General features: G+C 42.7%; 1 pseudogene; it reads right to left on the reverse strand.

Annotated features, from left to right (window-relative positions):
* Positions 1-7,071: 7,071 nt before the first annotated feature.
* LOC108447755 overlaps positions 7,072-10,310 on the reverse strand; it is a 24,380-nt pseudogene continuing 21,141 nt past the window's right edge.

Consider the following 10,310-nt stretch of genomic DNA (forward strand, 5'->3'; position numbering starts at 1 on the left):
AGATACTTCACACGTGCCTTTCATAAGACAAATTTGTGCAACTGAAGCATTGTCGTCGCTGGGCTAGAGCCTAGCAACCCTGCTGGCACCGCACATACTGTAAAATGACACAAGAATTCTCTTAAAGCTGCAAAATACGTAAGTTTTGAAGTTGGCAGTGGAGGCTCTACATTCTGCAGGTCTCCTTGTGGTTTTTTTTGTATGTTCAGTCAGACTCCAACCAAAGAAAAGCTGTGAAACCCACTATTACAGAAGACTTGGCTGCTTCTGAGTCTGGGATTTTTTTTACCTTCTGGTGGCACCTCACTGAAATGTTACCTTTTTCTTTTTTTGGTCTTTTCCCTAATTGTATGTTTGTGTTAGCACTTCGTGTGCAAGCTGTTTTGCTCTAACAAGATACTCTTCTTTATATGTGTTTTCATTTGGTGAGCACTGTGTATGGGTGATATTGGTGGTTGTGAACCTCTTCAGGTTTTTTTTTGTTTCAGAGCTGTCGTGCAGCCTGCTGGCTGGTAAAAGGGAATAGTGTTTGAAAGCATGGCTAGTCCCAACTTATTTTTGATGCCAGGTGGGACGGGCTTTTATCAGAAATGTTCCTCATTTTTTTCCATGATTCTGTGATGGCAGGAGAGGGCCACTTTGGGGGAGAGAGGGAAGCAAAAAGGAAGGGTAGCTTTAGGTTTCAGTGTTGTATGGGGAGTTTAGTGTGCTGGTCCAATGAGTAACCTGAGAAACCTTGCAACCTTTCAGTGCTCTTGTTGCCCCATTGTGCCTCAAAATATAGAAGAAAAGTTTGGGGCCCCATATAAATAATCATGCATGGTTGAACCACATTTGGCTTCTGTGGTGGTTTCAGCATGGTAAGACCAATATAGTCTCATGAATCTGTTTTTTGACTTTAGAAAATAGCTGAAGAAAAGCTGGTAGGTTCCTGGCTCTGTGTACTGGTGCATATGTGTATCTATATACAGTGTCACTGTGCTAACCAACCCCTAGTAAGTGAATAATGTGCCTCCCTTTTTTTTCTTTCAGTATGAATTGTTAATATTGGTATTACTTTTAAAAAAATTCTAGCAAGACAAATGCCCTTTTCTGTCTCTTGCATGGGTGCAGACCCAGTGGAAGGTGCAGCAGCCTCCAGCCAAGAGCAGGAGCAGCAGCTCCACCCCTGGAGCATCCGGTGTGTTGACTGCAGTGCCGTCTCAGTTCTGAAGGGAAGCATGTCCTCTGGGTAGTTTGATCTCACCAACCTTTTTGGCTGCAGGGCCAGTGTTTTTCCTTAGTGAATCACCATCTCCAGATGTGGTCAGAGCCAGGAACATAGTTTTGGGTGGAGTGTGGGTAGAAGGGCAGGAGGTAAAAGCACCCCTGGAGCATCCGGTGTGTTGACTGCAGTGCCGTCTCAGTTCTGAAGGGAAGCATGTCCTCTGGGTAGTTTGATCTCACCAACCTTTTTGGCTGCAGGGCCAGTGTTTTTCCTTAGTGAATCACCATCTCCAGATGTGGTCAGAGCCAGGAACATAGTTTTGGGTGGAGTGTGGGTAGAAGGGCAGGAGGTAAAAGTCACTCTGAATTAAGACTTCTGCTGAAGGGACAAAAAAAAGGAATTATCAGCCTTAAGTCACTAATTGTAACAACTTTACAAGTTTTAGGATGTGACCTCAAAACTTGCTAGATTGATTATGACTTCAGGCTTATATCAGAGGGTCATGGCTTAGGCGTTCTCATTTCTCTTGGTTTTTCCTGCTGTTTATCATTATGCAACATTTTAAACCATTAGTGAGACGTAAATGAGGATGATTTGGTATTGGGACCACAGCTAATGGCAAATTACTGTTTTTTGGGTATTATGGTTCAAATTTTGCATGGTGGTTTTTGGTTTTTTTTTCTCTAATTACTTAGGATTATCTAAGATGTCCCATGTCTGAAATATGAGCATTATCCATTGGCCATATTTACTGTAATGCAACTTTGTTCTGGACAGCCCCTTGATAAAGAAAGGTTAAGTGGATTATCCTTTTCTTAAGAAGTCTGTTAAGTAGCTCAAACACTCCATTCTTTTAAAGGCAGAACTTTTCAAAGTTTGGATTCAGAATGGGAACTGATATTGACTATGCTCCAGATCTGCCTTTTGAAGTAAACTACGTCCATGCCAAGCAAGAAACTACAGCTTTGCTACATGGAAAAGATGAGCATTATATTGGGAAAATATACTGGGAAAGACTCACTAGGAGAGAAGGAATGAGTAAGATTGCTTGTATTTCTAAATGTTCCTGTAACAAGAAAGGGGATGTTGGGAGAGAATATACTGTCTACTCCTAGGCCAAGTTGGTGATTAATAATGTGATCTCAGGTAGGTCCACATGCCATTTATGCTTGTTCCTGATATCCTCAGCCAGGACAGCCAGCATAGGGATGTCTGGCAGCTTTTCTGGAAGGTCTTGTTCCATGGGCATTGTGACTGGATGGACACTCTCCCACTGCAGACCAGTGACTGACTGGGGAAGGCTGCTGAGCTGATCCAGCTGTAAACACGTCATGCCCATGCTGGTTTTACTCATTAATGTAAATACTTGCTCTGTATTTAGCTGCTGTTTTCCTTTCGGCCAGGTGACCTTTTTTCATTTCAGCCTGTGAATGCCTTCTTATTTGGTGGAAAGTTTAGGGAGTTGGGGTTTCTTTTTTATCGAAACTGTAAACATAAGTGATGTTGGAGTAACTTAATAATATATGGGGTTTTTTTGTCGAATTGGTTACTTAGGAACAGACACAATTTTGGTTCACTTTGGAAGCATGGCAGAAATTGGGGTGTGTTCGGTTTTGCCAGCCAAAGTTAACATTTCTGTTTTCTGTAGACTCTTCTGTAGAGGGGTTTAACACACAATTTCTATATGAGATCTTGTAGTTTTTCTTAGTGTGTAGTTGTGCTTAGGTATTTTTCACCAAGGGGTAGCCACAGTCAGTAACTGGAAAAAAAAAACCACAAGGCACACTTCAGCCTTTTTAAGGCTCTGAGGAACATTGTATCCAACAAGCTCATACCCTGGTATATGGAAGGAAGTCTTCAAAAGCGAAAGGTACTAGTCACTTGTATGGTTTGCTAAACCTGCACTGAAATTTCAGATGCAATATACATTAAGCTGGATTTCTTATGTGTCTCAACGACCCTGTCCCCAGTGGCTAAATGTAAGCATGTTGGAGCAGGGCCTAAATATGGGAGTCAGTGTAACACCTTTTACTCCGTCTAGGATTAATGGCATTCTGAAGGAAAACTTTCTAGAGGACAGACTTTACTCCTGTACAATCCAGTGTCCTGCCAGACTTCAGAGCTGAACAGGGTTCCTGTATTTGTATGTTAATACATTATAGCAGGCACATACATTGTTTCAGGAGGGCATTTTGCCTGGTTTATGGTATCAGACTTTCTTTTCCTTGAGAGTGTGTTGTTATCATCTTGCAGCAAGCCTTGCTAGACTTCTGAGTTAATACTAAGCTGAGGTGAATGTTCAAGAAATCAATATTCTTTCTAATCCATCTCTTAGATGGATTAAATGTTTCTATGACATTTTTGGGGGTTTGGTTTTGTTTTGTTCCAAATGAGGGAAGGAGGAAGAAAGAGAGGGTAGCTCAGCAGCAGACTTCAGGGACCAAGCTGTGCCATCACGTGGGATCCTGGCTGATGGCATGCACAGGGTGGAGGGCTGTGTTAGAGGACTCAGGAAGTAAAAGACTAACTGCCCTTTGATGTGTTAGTGTTGCCCTTTCCTATATATTCTTGGGAAACTATTCATAATCCTTTATTATAGGTCAGTGATACAAGAGTGTGTTAATACAAGTCTGTTTTGTTTTGGAGAATGCCCTTAAGGGAGTTGCTGTAAGGACACCTTAGCAGAGGAAAGTGTTTGCTTGTTGCTTTTTCCGCTGGGGGGGGCAAAACTATATTCCCACTCTGAGCAGGTTTACCTAAGGGCATTTTATCATGGCACACCTGGCTCTATACTGGGGCTGTCTCTAAAAGTATTGAGGGTCTTCTGGGTTGTGTTCTCTGTTCTTAACTTCTTGGCATGGTAATGCTGGTAGAGTGGCACCCTGCTACCCGAGTCTGCTATCATGGTCTCAAAGTCAGGACTGATTGTGGTGCGTGTAGCATAACCTCAGGTAGAGACCTGAGGCTCAATGGTTGCTGAGTGCCAGCTGTCAGCTGGAATTACAAAGCAGGGTATTACTGAAAGTTGTCATCAAAGTTAACACCCCAAATCCCTTGGCCCTCTTTCTCTTACAGACTTTCAGAAGGCTTTAGAAAACTCATTTTGATGAACTTTCCAGCATCTCGAGAAAACATTTCTGTAGTTCTTGAAATGATTTTGAACTGTGAAAGTGGAGCTACTGGCAAAGCCTTGTGTGGTTTTGGTGTTGTGTGCTGTATGTGTCTGTTGATCTTGCTGAGAGAAGTGCAGGATTTCTCTGAAAGGTTCTCACGCCTTCTCTTTTGCTTTCAGCCAAACTGGCCCTGCTTTTGGGGACAGTAGATAAGAGAAGTTTTTTCCTTGTTTTGAAAAAGTATTGATGTTTATCACATTATCGGAAATGGATTATTTGTTTCTACTTTAGTTGCTGTTGTTTAGAGTGACATTAAAATGTTTTCTCAGATTAAGTTAAATATATTTGTTAAGAGAATGGGATTGTTTTTCTTATGAAGTTGTTTATCTTGAGGAGAAGTCAAATCCTTTTGTTTAATGTACACATCTGGTTACAGAGCCAGTGGCCATCGTTTCTATTTGACCATTTTAGTGGACCAAACCCAGCTTTGTATCTTGGTTAGGTTATATTTTTATTTGCTTCAGAAAGGAGCCAAGTTGGCAAGACACAAGTCACGTCAGGAGTCACACTGGAGTTCATGTCAGGACAAGGAGTAGATGCTCATTCTGTAGGTCAGACTTCTTTCTTTGTTGGTCGTTTTCTTGGATCTCTTCCCCTTATTAAATATAGACTGGGTTTGTGATTAGGGTTTATCCCCTCATTACAGCTTTCTGGTGATGGGTATGATGAATAGGTTTGTTTGGTGTGTCCAATCAATTAGTATACTCCCCAGAAGAAAATAAGAGCAACGTTTACAGCAGGGCTTTGAAGGGTGGCATTTCCTGCTGCCTTTCAGACCGTGTACCGGGAGGAGTGTCCCATGAAGTGAGCTCTTTGTTCTAAAAACTCCAGTTGGATTCTACCGTGTGATACTTGATAAGCTATTTCAAGGAATAAAAACACACAGCAAATCTATGCTAGAAAATGTAATTTGTGCAGCAGCCCCTTTTTTTCCTCCTTGCAATAACATTTCTAATAATGTGTGCACCAAATCTGAGAAGTTGTAACAGATGATACATGGGATTTTGGCATAAAGTTTCACAGCACTTAAGGCAAAAGGCTGTTTCTGTTTTCTGTTTTAGGAGTCTCTACTCCAAATTTCTGTTTCTATCACGCCATTTTTCCCACAATTTTGCTCTGGTGATCTAGTACCTTAAATGACTAGGACTCTGGTGCAGTAGTTAACACCCCAAGTTTCTTTTGTACAGAAGCCCATGAATAAACTTAATTGCAATGTGATGAAATAGTTGTATTAAACTTTCACTGTGTAGTTGCACCTCTGTCAGTAGGATGCCTTTGTACCATGTAGTTAAGGTGGAGATGCCGTCAGTTCCTGGTGGAGGACAGAAAGTGGTATGGAAATCTGTGCGTTTTCTTATGAGCATCCAGTGGTCCTTTGCTGGTGGCTTGTTCTTAGCAGTCCTTACTGAGTGCAAAAGGAAATCATGGAATCCTTTTCCTTCAGACAGGGATTCAGCAGTTACTGTATTCCAAGTGCTTCTGGACTCAGGCAAATAAAGGCTGTAATTCTGAATTTTGATTTCTTGAACTAGTGTGTCACTTACAGAAACACTTCTTTATATTGCTTGGAAACATTTGATTTGAAAAGTGCACAGTCACTTTATGCGATGAGAAAGGCCATAAAAGCTTCGCTGTTTTCCTGGGATTTTTTTTTCTTTTCCTGCTGGAAGGCATCAGAGGTTTTGGTAGGCAGTATGAGCTGTGACTGTCCAAGAGCACAGGGATGTGCCTCCCGCTCTGCATGTAGACGTTAGGCAAGAAGAGTGGCTGCACATAAATCCGTGGCTAAATTGAAGGGACAAGAAAGGCTTAAGGCAGCAAAGGCCCAGACACCTTCAGCAACAGATCATGGGTCATGCTGCTGCAGGGATGGCCCCAGGGAGTCCTGAGGAGGTGGAGGAGAGGAGCTAGCATCAGGCTCTGAGCAGGAGCAGATGCTTTAGCAGGGTGGCTCCTCCAAGGGGGCTCCTTGTTGGATACAATGTCTGATAGCTGTTGCTTTAGAATGCATGAATTAAGCTTTTTTTGCTTTGTAGTTCCTTTAAAATTTGTAGAATAATCTTCTGTTGCTGTCCTCTAACCAGCTGGAGTTTTCCTAACTGTAGGTTTTGAATGTGTATTTGCTGGTTGGGTCTTTGGTATTATAGAATCATAGAATATCTTAAGTTGGAAGAGGCCCACAAGAATCACTGAAGTCCAACTCCTGGCCCTGCACAGGACATGCCAAGAATCACACCATGTGCCTGACAGCATTGTCCAAATGCTTCTTGAACTCTGTCAGGCTTGGTGCTGTGACCACTTTCCTGAGGAGCCTGTTGCAGTGTCCAGCCACCCTCTGGGTGAAGAGCATTTTCCTGATATCCAACCTAAACCTTCCCTGACACAACTTCATGTCATTCCCTCAGCTTCTGTCACTGGTCACCACAGAGAAGAGATCAGTGTCTGCCCCTCTGCTTCCCCTCAGAAGGAAGTTGTAGACAGTGATGAGGTCTCCTCTTACTCTGCTCTTCTCCAGGCTGAACAGACCAAGTTACCTCAGCCGCTTCTTGTATGGCTTCCTCCCCGGATTCTTCACCCTATTTGTGGCCCTCCTTTGGATGCTCGCTAATGGCTTATACCTTTCTTACATTGTGGCACCCAAAGCTGCCCCCAGCACTCGAGGTGAGGCTGCCCCAGTGCAGAGCAGAGCGGGACAATCCCCTCCCTTGCCCGGCTGGCGATGCTGTGCCTGATGCACCCCAGGACACACTTGACTCTCCTGGCTGCCAGGACACTGCTGACTCATATTCAACTTGCCATTCACCAAGAGTCTCAGGTCCCTTTCCACAGTGCTGCTCTCCAGCTTCTTGCTTCCAAGCCTGCACATGCATCCAGGGCTCCCCCATCCCAGGTGCAGAATCCAGCAGTTTCCCTTGTTGAACTTCATATGATTGGTGATTGCCCAGCCCTCTGATTTGTCTAGGTCTCTCTGCAGGGCCTCTCTTCCTTTGAGGGAGTCCTTCCATTATAAAATTTTGCCAAAATTTTGGAAAGCCTTGCATTTTATAGTGGTCTTTTTAAATATCTTTTTTTTAGTGGTATTGAGCAATGATGTGCTTCTGGATAGTGTGGTGTAGGCATATTGGAGAAATCTGGTTTTTTTTCCTCAAGAAAGCTGCAATAAAATATCTTTCAAAAAATAGGACTTTGGCATTTGTTAGTAGTGCTTCGTGGGTGGCAAAAATTACTTTAGTAAAATTTGCCCTTTGTGGTTTTATTGACACTGAAGTTCCTACTTTTTGTTACCATGTGATCATCTTTTCCACTCATTTTGTTCCAGACACTCTACCGGAGGAACTAATAGTCAGCAAGTGGCTCTTTCTCTCCAGAAGTCCAATCGTGGTACTAGCACTTGTTTTTTCAGGAAAGAGCTGGATTTTTATCAGATCTTTGTAACTGTTAGGGAAAAATTTCAAGAGATCTCTGTCACCTGGCAGATGCTTTGCTGCTGAGGCTGCTGAAGGTAGTCTGTACTTGAGACCATTGGGATGTTTGCTCTTTACATCTTCACTTGTGGAAGGGTCTGAGACCACCGGGAAGGTCCTTGTATGTACTTTGAGAAAGAAAAGGTTGTGTCAGTAAGCTCAAAGGTGTGACTGTGTAAGGTGCTGGTTCCTTTGTGGGTGTGTATATTTATTTAGCTGGTCATATTTTATTGTACTCCAGCTGCAATGCTGTGCTGTTCCTTCCTTTCCCTATGTACCAATGAAGAGGAAAGGCGTGGGGGAAGAGAATACCTTGTATTGTTTGCTGGTGTAGATGTAAAACAGGATATTTGTGCCTTCTGTTAACCTGTTGTTCCTTGCTAATGCTGATGTTACTTACCATTCTTGTATATTGCATGTGTTTTTTCCATTTCTTAAATTTAAGTAAATGATTTGGCACAGCTGCTGTGTCTGCACAGGAGGAAATATATGGCAATGAATTGCTTTGAGGTTATTTAGAAGCAAAAAATGTGATTGGTTTGTGTATCTTCTCCCTCTTTCTGACCTTTGCAGCTGGAATTAACTGAAGCAGTAAAAAAAAAAAAAAAAAAGCTGTTTGTTTGTTTATTTTTCCCAGTGACCTGGGAAGTTTGTTCACAGCTCAAAAGCCATACTGAGCAAGAATAACAGAAATTACTGAATTGCTGAAAGATTAAATTCCCTGATGGAAAGGTGGTTTGTTGAGGAGAAAAAATAAGGTCAGAAGTAGTAGCCATTAGTGGCTATAAATAAAGTTACTCATTTAGGCCCTCAGACGGATAAAAGAGAGAGGTTGTTCCAGTTTTTCATCTTTACCATGTGGTAAAAAGTTAAGGTATGTCATGCCCTGCCATTATTTATATGGCTTTAAAAATAGCTCCACTTGTGCTGTTTTCTGCTCAAAGGAAAGTTTTCAAGCATACTTGCGTAAGTGACGACAGCTGTTTGGCCCCAGTCTGAAATAAATACATGAGTTTATGAATCATTTCACTTTTAGTAAGCTGTGTTCCCTGCAGGGCAGTGTCTATTCTGTCAGTACATTTACAGTTCTGATAAAACTCTGAATTTAGTTTTTAACCGTATCTGTGGTCATGTGAGCAGTATGGAAATGGTGTAGGGAGTAGCTAGTGGGTACCTGTGGGTCAATTGGCCTTGTCTTTTGCAAAATAAAACCTGATTTGCAACCTCGTGGAGGAGCAGGCTGATTTTCTTCCTTGGGGACAGCAGCCATGGAAGTGAGGAGGATGCAACAAACCAGCCTGAAGTAGCAATGCACTGAGACTGCCCTGGGGACCCTGGCAGAGTCTTGAAGACTCCAGGGGCTCCGTGCTGAGCTTGGGTGAGACTTCAGACAGAAGGCTGTTTTTTCTAGGCTCCAGGTGTTGGGATTAACCTTATTCAGAAGGGCACCAAGTACAGTCTGGGTCTTTCTGTGTCTTTGTTGCACTGTGTACAGTACTGATCCCACAAATTACATTTTTAGTTTAAAAGTCTTTGTTTAAAAAGCAGCTCCCTTGTACACGTAGCTGTGTTTTGGCCCAATTAAGTGAAGAATTTGGGGGCTTGCCTGAATAGCCAAGTAATAATTAACCTCTCTTTGACTTAGTGGTGCAGAACTAGAATGTTCATCTTCAGACCTAGGTTTCTTCTGCCTTGGTGTTGGCTGACTGAGCAGTGGCACGTGTCATGTCCTCTTTCCCCTTTAATGCCAAGTGTGTTTGTGGACGTGTTACATTTGTCAGGCTTCTTTGGAAAGTAATAATAAAGATGCGATGCTCTTGGGCTTATCCTGAGTCCAAAGCTTAGCATGGAGTGTCCTACTTGTTGTGGCTCCCAGCTCCCTGTGTGCATTTTGCCCAGCAGCTCTTCTGAGGCTGAGGGGACTGTTATTAAGGTCTCTCCTGAGCCATGAGGATGCAGGTGAGTAGCCTGTTCCCAGTCTGTGAGTTTTGCTTCTCTTATCAGCAGATGTTGGCAGTTCCCAAACAAGCGGCTACAATAGCGGATTCTGACTGGGCAGGAGCAGGAAGTTGCTGGCTAAGCAAAGGCTTGTGGGTGGGTAGGTTTAAAGGCACAGAAGAGTTCTAGGGTTTTGGTGATCTATAGCTAAGCTATGTGATCATGTCTAAAGGTAACGAACTCAAAACAAGCTGTGGGAGTTAGTGTTGAGGCTTGGGTTTCTAAAATTTGACAGCTTGACCTGCACAGTACTGGATTGTGTAATTTTTTCCATGGAAATTTAGCTCCTGATGTTGCTCTACTTAAAATAAGTAAAGACATGGTAATCCTAGGATGAATATGGGGCACAGTTCCACCTGAGTAAGAGTGGGGTCATAATGTGTTTAAAATCAAGCATTTTCTGAAATATCTCCTGGTTTTCATTTCTAGCTGGGTGCAAGTGGCTTCGTACACGTCACAGTCCAAGCT

Source organism: Corvus brachyrhynchos, unplaced genomic scaffold (genome assembly GCF_000691975.1).
Source record: "Corvus brachyrhynchos isolate BGI_N302 unplaced genomic scaffold, ASM69197v1 scaffold23, whole genome shotgun sequence".
Taxonomy (NCBI): domain Eukaryota; kingdom Metazoa; phylum Chordata; class Aves; order Passeriformes; family Corvidae; genus Corvus; species Corvus brachyrhynchos.